Raw genomic sequence first — 12,516 nt, 5'->3', positions numbered from 1 at the left:
GAATAGGGAATGGAAATGGTTCACTGATCAAAATACCAGAATTAGCTCCATCTGATTTGAATCTCTTTCCTTAACACCATCCAGAGTTCCTCTAACTTGGAAAATTAAAAAGACAAAAAAAAAAAAAATCAATTGAGAGTAACTGAAACATCAAGTTTCTCTCTCTCTTCCTTTCTTGGGATAATATAGAACACATATAAGCATTTACACCATAATGTGTTATGTATTATAACTTAGTAAAAGTTAACTTAAATAGAGCCAAATACACTACAATGTCAAATAGCCGTTACGAAGGGTGGTCCTGCCCCCAGTCTCTGCCCCTGCCCCCTGCACGCTGGGGAAGCCCTTCCAGAGACGGCAGTGAGGTCCTGCTGTGATCACCCCTCTCCCTTCACCTTCCTGATTAAGTGTATCTGATCCTGATCTTGACCCTGATTAAGTGTACCTTCTTAGTGTCGGTCTCATCCAAATTTTATGCTGATGTGGTCATGACATTTGTCCTAACAAATCAGATAATATGAATGAGCCGTAATTATTTTACCCTCATTTTATGGACAAAAAGTGAGGCCAGAGATGCTCTGACTTGCCCAAGATCCTGTTAGTCAGTGGTGAAGTCAGAGGTAGAATTCTGAATTCCTAGCCCCCAGTGTACCATGCTTCGGCCCGAATGCTCTTGACTTATAAGACTGAAGGATACTAATTAAGGAAAAGCTAATTAATGCCGCACCTTGGGAAACTTGCAACATTACATACAGGAAGGTCAAGAGAAAACATTCGTTTGAGTAGGCCTCATCTTTGACATCATGTGTCTTCTTAGAGACAGTAAAATTCTTAGGATACTTTTACTGAGGTTTGAGGACTGACACGTGCTTAAAAAGACTGTTTCAAAGAATGTCAGAAACCCTGACGTTCTGTGGATTTGTACTATGTTTGGATTTGCCATCAATTTCTCAGTGATTGTGTTAGCATTTCAAGCCAACTGGGGCTAGGCCAGAGAATGAGAAAATTAGCTGGAAGAATCCAATGCCCTTGATTTAATAGCTGCTTTCATGGAGTTAACATCAGGCTCTTTTTTGGCCAGTAATGATTAATTCTTGTAATGATTCACTTTTCTTCTGCCATGGCTTGTCTAAAATACTTGTCTTACATAACCATCTGTCAGAACTTTTTTCGTTAAAAAAGACACTGAGGCAACTAACAGATCTAAAGGACATTTTTTAGCTATCTCCACAGAACGAAGTTAAGCTCAGGACCCGGTGTCACCTTCAACTTGAGTTGGACTAGTGCCAGCGAGGCACAACCCTGCCAGCAAAGCAGAGAAGTGTGATCCCATCAGAAGGAAGCGGACTGTCCTTTCCCAGTTGAGACACGGTACTCAGGACGCAGTTACAATATCCTACATTTGCCATCGCTCCAAGGGCAATGGGTTGATGGGTCCCCATGACCAGCAGATTCATGGCTCACGCTTTGGTAAAGTCTCTCAAAGCTGCACTTGGCAAGATAACTCATGAGACGGACGTGTTACTCCTCTACTTAACACAATAGGGTTTTGGATGGAACGGAGTGGGTGCACCCTCTTTTGGTTTATTCGCACTGCATCTAAACCTAGTCCTAATTATATCTGGGCTCCAGGCAGCGATCAGGGCTATACCTTCCATCTCTTGCGGGCTAACAGGGCTCTGCATGACCTGTGAGGTGCCGCATCCTGGGCTGCATGGCCGCTTCCCTGAAATACAACGTGGGTACCTGGTGTTGGCATTTTCCACGGCACTGCAGCAGTGCCCACGTATCTTCAGAAGAGGACCAAAGGCTGCCGGAGAAGAGGTCTCAAGTTTACAGACTCCCACTCGGAGTCCACAGCGCTCACGGAGATGAAGGGGTTTACATAAACATCTTGCATGAGACAGACAGGCCACACTGTCCTGTGGCCTCAAGAATAAATCTAGTCATTTTCAACCCCCAAGATTTATCTGTCACTCATGCTTCATGTGCATCAAAGGTTGGCTGTCACTCTCCTGCATACGTCCTCCCTTTGGGATCGGAACTGCCATTGCAACCTCTTCTCGGGACATTGCTAGTTATCACAGCAGAGGGCAAACAGGACATGGAATACCATGCATCGGCTCTCTGCACTTTTGCTCATGTTTCATTGGCCAGACCAAGCCAGATGGCCATGCCAGCATAAGCCTCCCCAAGGCAAGCTAGTGGATATTTATGAACAATAAAACAATCCGTAATGCTAATTAAATGCTAGATTCATAGTTTTCAACATCTTTCATTCACAGGCCTTTTGGTAGGCTGGGGACTGCCAAGCCCGCCCATGCCTAGCCGTCATCAAAACCACTATTTACTTGGTGCAGGATGTCCTTTTTTTTTTTTTTTAAATGTTTATTTTTATTTTTTTTTTAACGTTTATTTATTTTTGAGACAGAGAGAGACAGAGCATGAATGGGGGAGGGTCAGAGAGAAGGAGACACAGAATCTGAAACAGGCTCCAGGCTCTGAGTGGTCAGCACAGAGCCTGATGCGGGGCTCGAACTCACGGACTGCGAAATGATGACCTGAGCCAAAGTCAGCCGCTTAACCAACTGAGCCACCCAGGCACCCCATTTAATGTTTATTTTTGAGTGAGTGAGACACAAAGCACAAGCAGGGAGGGGTAGAGACAGAGGCAGACACAGAATCCAAAGCAGGCTCCAGCTCTGAGCTGTCAGCAACGGAGCCCAATGCAGGGCTCAAATTCAAGATCTGTGAGATCATGACCTGAGCGAAGTCGGACGCTTAACAGACAGCCACCCAGGCACCCAGGGCACCCAGGGCACCCAGGCACCTGGTGCTTGAAGTCCTTTGAACTAAGCTTGCCTAAACTAATTTTTTGCTTTACCTTTAATTACATAAAATACACATAAATATATTCTTGTTGTGAGATATTTAGGTGATAAAAATACAACAAGAACCATAAGGTGGTTCCTCAAAAAATTGAAAACATCTACCAAATGGTCCATCAATCCCACTTCTGGAATATATTCAACGGAAAGGAGAACAGGGTCTCAAAGAGATACTCACACATCCATGTTCATAGCAGCACTATTCACCATGGCCAAAAGACAGAAGCAACCCAAGCACCCAACTATGAATAAAGGAATACATGAAATGTGGTTTTATACACACACACACACACACACACACACACACACTAGAATATTATTCAGCCTTAAAAAGGAAGGAAATTCTGACACATGCTATAACATGGATGAACCTTGAAGACATTATGCTAAGTGAAATAAACCAATCACAAAAAGACAAATACTCAGTGATTTCTCTGAAACGAAGTATCTAAAGTAGTCAAATTCATAGTAACAGAAAGTAGAATGGTGATGGCCAGGAGCTGGGAGGAGGCGAAGTGGGGAGTTGGGTGTTTAATAGGGACAGAGTTTCTACTTTGCAAGATGAAAAACTTCTGGAGATCTGTTGCACAACAATGGGAATATATTCAGCGCTCCTGAACTGTATACTTGAAAATGGTGAAGATGATTAATTTTATTTTTTTTTAACCACGATTAAACTTTAAAAATTAAGAATACATTGAAAATAAAGCAAAAGTCTCCTGGATGACCACGTTCCAATCTCATTTACCTCTACAGAGGTGACATCTGCTTATTAATTTGATGTGTATGCTTACAATTATTTTTCTATAGGTTTACATAATACATAGATAAAAATAGAATTTGTGTGGATTTTTGGTTTAACACATACTACATAGTATATTTTAATGCTGGTGTATATTCATCCCGTTTTTTTTTTTTTTTAAACGGCCACACTGACCCACAGTATTAAGAGTATAACAGATGATTTAATGATACTACTTCTAATAGACGTTTCCAATGTTTGTACTATAACAATCAATATCTCTTTGAGCTACGTGAGAGTATTTCTTTATATTAGATAGCTAGAGACGCATTTTGGGATCATACGGTGTGCATATTAACATTTTATCTCCTACTGCCATGTTGCTCTCCAAGAGAGCTGAACCATCCGCGAGGCAGGAAAATAACCATTTGCCTACTTCCTCATTAACACTTGCTATTATCAGTCTCTTCAGTTTTTTCCAGACTGATGGTTGGAAATGATAGCTCATTCCTGTTTGATTTTCATTTCCCTGATTGCTGTTGAAATTGAGGATCTTGTCATTGAGTGGTTGGCCATTTGGATGTTTTTCTCTCAATCGCCTTTTCACATTCTTTGCCCACTGCCCACTTTTCTTTGGTGCTTTCTCTCACTGATGTGTAGGGATTACTTAGTCTGTGTATTTATGCCTTGTCTTTTGTTATATATGTTGTAAATTCCTTTGGCACCATTTATTTTCTAAAATCATTCACTGAATTTTTTACTTAGTGGTTCAAAGGATCACCTTTGTCATTTACACAATGCCTGTATATACATAGGCCTGTTTCTGGACTCCATTTTCTGAACTCTGTATTTAAGGGATCTATTATTCCCTTTATGTCATATTCTAAGAGTGACTAGAACTATAACGTACTTTGATGCCCTCATTAGTCTCCTTTTGCTGGTCTGGTGCATACTCTGCTCCTAATGAATTTTTGAAAACATTTGACATGGGTTGGAAGATTTGGGCTGTGGAAGTAGGGGCTTTGGCTCGTATTGCAATGAACGTACAGATTACTTTGGGGACAAGTGACATTTAAAATATATTGAGTCGGGGCGCCTGGGTGGCGCAGTCGGTTAAGCGTCCGACTTCAGCCAGGTCACGATCTCACGGTCCGTGAGTTCGAGCCCCGCGTCGGGCTCTGGGCTGATGGCTCGGAGCCTGGAGCCTGTTTCCGATTCTGTGTCTCCCTCTCTCTCTGCCCCTCCCCCGTTCATGCTCTGTCTCTCTCTGTCCCAAAAATAAATTAAAAAACGTTGAAAAAAAAAAATTAAAAAAAAAAAAATAAATAAAAAATAAAATATATTGAGTCATGCAAACTAGGAACCTGATGCTCTTCTTTGTTCTTTAACACGTTTTATTTTCTGTTCTCACAAGTGTTACATTTTGCTTGTTGGGTTTATTCCTAGGAATTGTAGAGGCTTTGTTGCTGTCGTGAATGGAATTGTTTTTTGGGTTTTTTTTCAATTACATTTTCTAATTGCTTTGCATTAGCATACAGGGAAGCTATTACTTTTGATATGTCAATTTTACACCCGGCCACACTGATACACTTCTATTGGTCAAATAGGTTTCAGGGTAATCGCTTGGATTTTATGGGTGGATAATCATGTCATCCTATGTCAAAGACATTTTTTTGTCTTTCCTGCCCAATATTACATCTTATTTCGTTTTCTTATCACACTGGCTGAAGATTTCTAGCACAATGAATGCCATAGCAGCCTTTCCTTGTTCTTTTAATAGGAATACTTCTAATTTTTCATCATTTGATGTGGCATTTGCAGGAGATCTCTGGCATATACGTCTATAAAATCAGACTTCCAGTAAGAAACCCATGGCATTTTGAAATATCATGATCTGAGAAGGATTTGTGTATAAAGGGACTAGAGTCAATCCTCATTGTTCATGAGTCATATTTGCAAATCCGCCTGCTTGTTAAAATGTATTTGTAACCCGTGCTTTCGCACGTCTACACATGTGTAGAGTGGCAAAAAATGTGTAACTGACATGCACCCTTCCAGCGGAAGCTGGCAAGGCCACACTGCATTTTTGTTTCAGCTCTCATACTGCAAACAAATGACATCTTTTTTTAAAAAAATATAATTTATTGTCACATTGGCTAACGTACAGTGTGTGAAGTGTGCTCTTGGTTTTGGGGGTAGATTCCTGTGATTCATCGCTTACATGCAACACCCAGTGCTCATCCCGACAAGTGCCCCCCTCAGTGCCCATTGCCCATTTCCCCCCTCTCTCCCACCTCTCATCAACCCTCAGTTTGTTCTCTGTATTTAAGAGTCTCTTATGGTTCACCTCCCTCTCTGTAAATAATTTTTTCCCTTCCCTTCCCCCATGGTCTTCTGTTAAGTTTCTCAAGATCCACATATGAGTGAAAACTCGTATGATATGATATCTGTCCTTCTCTGACTGACTTATTTCACCTAGCATAATACTCTCCAGTTCCATCCACGTCGCTGCAAATGGCAGGATTTCATTCTTTCTCCAGGCAGTATTCCATTGTATATATAAACCACATCTTCTTTATCCATTCATCGGTTGACGGACATTTTGGCTCTTTCCGTAATTTGGCTATTGTTGAAAGTGCTGCTATAAATATTGGGGTACACGTGCCCCTCTGCATCAGCACTCTTGGGTATCCCTTGGGTAAATGCCTAGCAGTGCTATTGCTGGGTCGTAGGGTAGATTTATTTTTAATTTTTGGAGGAACCTCCACGTTGTTTTCCAGAGCGGCTGCACCAGTTTGCATTCCCACTAACAGTGCAACAGGGTTCCCGTTCCTCCACATCCTCACCAACATCTGTTGTTTCCTGAGTTGTTCATTTTAGCCACTCTGACCAGTGTGAGGTGGCATCTCAGTGTGGTTTTGATATGTATTTCCCTGATGATGAGTGACGGCGACACCTTTTTTGTATTTTTGTACTTTTGTCGACAACTTTGCTGTTTAAAATGGCCCCCAAGCATAGTGCTGAAGTGCTGTCTGGTGTTCTGAAACCCACAATAGCTGCAACGTGCCTTATAGAGAAAATCTGTGCGTGAGATAAGCTTCATTCAGGCACACGTTATAGTGCTGCTGGCCCTGAGTTCAACGTTCGCGCATCAATGGCATATATTCAATAAGGTGCCTTTAAACAGAAAACACAGGTAAAACACGGTTCTGTGTTGACCAGCTGACAAAAATGTTGTGAGCAAAGTCTTCCTGGAAACTAACCCTGTCCTTTCCCTAGGACCAACGGGTCAGTATTCCCTAATTCAGTGTTCTTGGTGACTTTATAGAACCGCGAATAAAGAGAATCTGTATTTACAAAGATTTGGGTGCCAGAGTACCGCAAAGAGAAATGTACCTACCCAGGGCTTAGGAGAGAGGCACGTTCAGCAACTCAAAGTCAGTCAAAAAACAGTGGAGGGAGCAATTATGGGAACCCAAAGAGTCCTGGGGAGTCCACTGCCCTGAGAGGCACAGTGACAGTTCCAATGACCTGGGGGGATGGAGACTGAGGAACAGATACCTTGAACTCACTCCTCTCCTCCCCTCAGTCTTCTTGCTGAGGTTCCTGCTAGTCAGTCTCAGCATGGAAGCAGAGGATGCAGCCGAGGAGAGGAAGTGCTTGTCCTGTCTACACAGATGAGTGAAGACTGGACTTCAGGGCACAAGCAATAGAGCAGCACGATGGGATCACCTGCTGGCAAGATCCTTACATTCCTAATTTACTAACAAGCTTTTTTTTTTTTTTTTTTCTAATAGGTATTACTGCCACATTTTATCTAATTATTTTTCAGTACCTATAGTTTCTTCCGTTCATCTGTTAAGGTTGTGAATTACATTAACAGATTTTCTCCTGTTAAGCTACCTTCTGTTACCAGCATAATTCAACTCGATCACCTTGCCTTACCCTTCCAATATACCGATTCAATTTGCAAATGTTTCAGATTTTTGCATGAATAATCAGTCTAATTTTCTTTTTCAGTTTTGTTATCTTGGTAAATCTAGCGTCTAAAAATTAAATCGGAAGGTTTCCATTTTTCCTATGCTCTATCGCTTTTATAACATGGGAATTATCTCTTCCTGGAAGATTTTTTAGAACCCATAACGTTTTCTGGGTGCCTTCTTCTTATAGTTTGTGCTTCATATTTCAGTTCTCTTCCTCTAATTTTTCTTTATGACATCACTCTTTAATGGCCAGATTATATATGCTTGCATAATATGCAAAACAATTTAACATATTTTCAAAATGATGACGCTCCCCCCTTCTTGCTGTCATTATCACCCACTAAGGTGGCCATTCTTAATACTTTATTTGCCCTTCTCCACCCTCCTCTACACTCACACAGACATATACAAATGACTAGTGTTTCTTCAAAAACGAAACACACTATATACATCACTCTGAAACCTCCTTTATTCCCCACAAATAATAGAGAATATATATCCCTTCAGATAACTGAGAGAGCATAACTCATTATTTTTAATGGATATATAGTATTCCATCAAACAAACATATTGTGATTTTTTTTTTTCAGACGGGGGGGAGAGAGGGAGGGGGATAGAGAGAGAGGGAGAGAGAGAGAGAGGGAGAATGTGCACGCACACTTGAGTGGGAGAGGGGCAGAGAGAGAGGGAGAGAGAGAATCTTAAGCAGGCTCCACATGGGGCTCAATCGCACGACCATGAGATCATGACCTGAGCCAAAATCAAGAGTCGGATGCTTAACTGACTGAGCCACGCAAGTGCCCTAAACATACTGGGTTCAATCAAGCATTTCCCCATTCCTTTACAGACGGAGGTTAAGTTTTCTTTCCTTTTCCTCCCTCCCTCCCTCTTTCTCTTTTTTCCACTATAAACGCTGCCCTTGTAAATATCTTTGTACATCAGTACTTCTATTTCTATAGACTAGATTCCCTAAAAGGGCTAAGGCAAAGGGGATGTAAATTGACAAGAGGTAAAACAGGACTCGATTTTAACCAGAGGCCCCAAGAGTCTGAGAAAAAGAGATGGTGGGCCTTTTCATATTTCACAGAGGTCCTACCAATGTATGTACAGGAATTGCAAAGGTAGTGGTCAAATTCGTTTGGCCAACACTCACTTAAGAGTCAAGAGTGATGGGGCACTTGGGTGGCTCAGCTGGCTAAGCATCCAACTCTTGGTGTCAGCTCAGGTCATGATCTCGCAGTTTTGTGAGTTCGAGCCCAGCATCGGGCTCCGTGCTGGGAGTGTGGAGCCAGCTTGGGATTCTCTGTCTCCTTCTCATTCTGCCCCTTCCCCATTCGTGCTATCTCTGAGAAAAAAAAAAAAAAGAGTCAGGAGTGGGGATAGAAGAAGCCGGGCTGAGAGACACTTTCTGTGCAGAGAGTTCTTGGACAGCTGTGGCACTGTCCTTCTTGTCACCCCAAGGGGAACACTGCAGGATGTGTCTCCCCCACCTCAAGCTAGTGACGGGTTTCAGGGGACCACCATGAGAACTCCGTATGTGTCCCTTGGAATATGAGGTCATGATGAGCTGGTTTCGGACTCTGCAGTCAAGAGGCTGACGGCAGGGAGCCTCCCTGCCTGGCGCAGGGAGAAGCTGCACGCAAAATCCAGAATTTTGACTTTTACACAGGACTGAACGTTTTAAACGTTGTGAATAAAAGCGACCAGAGACTTTTTTTTACAAGGGACGGAAAAAGGTATGCCTGCAAATTTAGCCAGGGAGGAGGAAAAAGAATCACGCCAGAGGCTTGAAGGGCCATTGAGGAGAGAGAAATGAGTTGCTTTCTGCTTGCTTCCGTCGGTGCCCTGCTTCTTCAAGATTAGGGACGTGTGAGTTATCCAGTGTACCAGATGTTGTCTCACTGCTGTGCAAAACAAACTGTAGCAATGCACGCACCTAGTGGCAATACATGAGAATGCTTCTTCCTCTGAACCTTTGCCAGGGCTACGTATTCTCATAATTGCAGCCCTGCTGAATAATATTCTGTTGTATTCATTTGCTGCCCTGGGCTCAGAGACAAGGTCAGGTCTATCACAGAAGGACAGCATTTGGAAGCTGGATTGGACATTGGAAATGACTGAAACTTAAGAGGCGGGGGGGGGGGGGGGCCTGTCAAAACCTCAAAGTGAATCATTACTACCACTTGGTAGAAGAGTTCTCAGGTCCATGCCATTGACTAGACTCAAAATTCTTCCTGAAAATTCACCTTTTAAAAGGAAAGACTGTCTGAGGTGCCTGGGGGGCTCAGTCGGTTAAGCGTCCGACTTCGGCTCAGGTCATGATCTCACGCTTTGTGAGTTCGAGCCCCACGTCGGGCTCTGTGCCGAACCCTCAGAGCCTGGAGCCTCCTTCGGATTCTGTGTCTCCCGCTCTCTCTGCCCCTCCCCCACTCACACTCTGTCTCTCTCTGTCTCTCAGAAATAAACATTAAAAAATTTAAATGAATAAATAAATAAGTAAATATTTATAATAAGTAAATAAGTAAATAAATAAATAAATAAATAAAAGGAAAGACCATCTGGGGCACCTGGGTGGCTCAGCCGGTTAAGCGTCCGCCTTAGGCTTAGGTCATGATCTCACGGCTAGTGGGTTCGAGCCCTCCGTCGGGCTCTGTGCCTACAGCTCAGAGCCTGGAGCCTGCTTCGGATTCTGTGCCTCCCTCTCTCTCTGACCCCCCCCCCCCCCCCCCCCGTTTGTGTACTCTCTCTGTCTCAAATATAAATAAACATTAAAAAAATTAGAAAAAAAAGAAAGATCATCTGCCATGACCCCAAAATTTCTGGCAATATGATCGCATCATATGAAGATCATTGGTTATATTTACCGGTTCTCACAGGAGGCATCTCAAATATTTGGTGCTTTGATGTGAACTAACATCCAGATATATTTAATGAAATCTCACTGACTTCTTCTCATGTCGGTTTTATTTTTTAGCTTTCCCTATTATATTTTTTAGATGTTTATTTATTATTGATTTTGAGACAGAGTGACAGAGAGGGAGGGGCAGAGAGACAGGGAGAGAGAGAGTCCCGAGAGTCCCAAGCAGGCTCCACAGCAGAGCCCCACACAGGGCTCGAGCTCACAAACCGTGAGATCATGACCTGAGCTGAAATCAAGAGCCGACCGCTTAAGCAACTGAGCCACCAACCGAGCCACCCAATTTATTTTATTTAAAAAAAAAATTTTTTTTTTTAACGTTTATTTATTTTTGAGACAGAGAGAGACAGAGCATGAATGGGGGAGGATCACAGAGAGAGGGAGACACAGGATCTGAAGCAGGCTCCAGGCTCTGAACTGTCAGCACACAGCCCGACGCGGGGCTCGAACCCACGGACCGTGAGATCATGACCTGAGCCGAAGTCAGACGCTTAACCGACCGAGCCACCCAGGCGCCCCTCGAGCCACCCAATTTAAAACCGCAAATTGTTCACTTTGAGAAGCAAGGTAGGACTGTTTATGGTTGGACAGGATGACAGGTGCGAGAGGAAAATGGTCCCCAAACCGCACAGCTGTGTGTAAAAGCCAGCCACCTAAGAAGCTGCCATAACATACGTTATGCCATAACATACGTCATACATAACATACGTCTCTTCCGAGAAATATGTCTAGCTTAGTGAGCTTTATGACCTCGTGGCCCGGAACTTCAAAGCCACTCACCTGTGCGGAGAAGGCAGTGGGAAAGGAAGACGTGGCCCCCAGTATCGCTTTCTGTGGATCAGAATATGCTGGCCAGCTGCCCCAGAAAAAAAGAACAACCAGAGAGGAATTTTGAAGAGCAGAGAATGTAATTATTTAATCTTACTCAAGGGGAATAAGAAGCGACACAGCACAATAGATACCACATGTGTCTCCTTCGGCAAGAGCCTGGCTGTTCTCAAGTCCAAGGTATATGACGTCTCTCTCCCCCCAAACACAAATTCCTTCCAGTTTACTTGGTTTTAACTCAGCACGCATCCTTGCGATTTTTTTCTGTGTCACGTCCAGAGAGGCTGTACAGATTTTGTATGGGGTTTTAAGGGTATTTTACACAAATAGCATGTTGACCAGGCGATTTTCTCACGTCAGTCTCCTTCAAAGTAATATCACGTTAATATCACAGTTGAATTTATCAGATACACATTTCTCTTCTCTCACACCGTCCGCTCTGTCCTCTGGCAAACGTTAGATCCCCAGCCCTGCGGCAGAACTATAAACTACCAGAGATAAAGAGATCCAACGGCCTCCAAGGGTCATTCATTAGGAATCACACAGGAGCCGAGGCATAGGTGGCAGGCCTAGGGGTAGGGTGTAAAGAACGTTTCTTTTCTTTTTTAAAAAATTTATTTTTGAGAAGAGAGCGACGAGAGCACGAGCGGGGGAGGGGCAGACAGAGGCGGAGACACAGACTCTGAAGCAGACTCCAGGCTCTGAGCCATCAGCACAGAGCCCAAGGCAGGGCTCGAACTCACACACCGTGAGATCAGGACCTAAGCCCAAGTCGGACACTTAACCCACTGAGCCACCCAGGCGCCCCTAAAGAATGTTTCCAACTGAAGAACGCTGTTCTGTTTTTCACAGAAGTAGAATCACCCACATAGTTTAGGGGTACACGCCTAAAAATGAGAACACCTTCACCTCCCGGTGGTATTTATTCAGTACCTGCTCCGCGTTCTTCCAGCGGGAAGCCAACTTTTGTCTCCCGTCTCCCGGACACACCATGTCACGCTCTGCCTCGTCGATCACGTCTCTTCCTCGACGTCTGCCCCCCCCCCCCCCCCCCCCCCCCCCCCCCACCCCACACACCCCTTCCTTCAACCCGCCCCCCCCACCCCCCCCCCCCCCCCCCCCCCCCCCCCCACTCCTCCCCCCCCCCCCGCTCCGCGC

The sequence above is a fragment of the Panthera uncia genome, assembly GCF_023721935.1.
Source record: "Panthera uncia isolate 11264 chromosome A1 unlocalized genomic scaffold, Puncia_PCG_1.0 HiC_scaffold_16, whole genome shotgun sequence".
Classification (NCBI taxonomy): Eukaryota; Metazoa; Chordata; class Mammalia; order Carnivora; family Felidae; genus Panthera; species Panthera uncia.
This window is presented reverse-complemented; position numbering follows the sequence as displayed.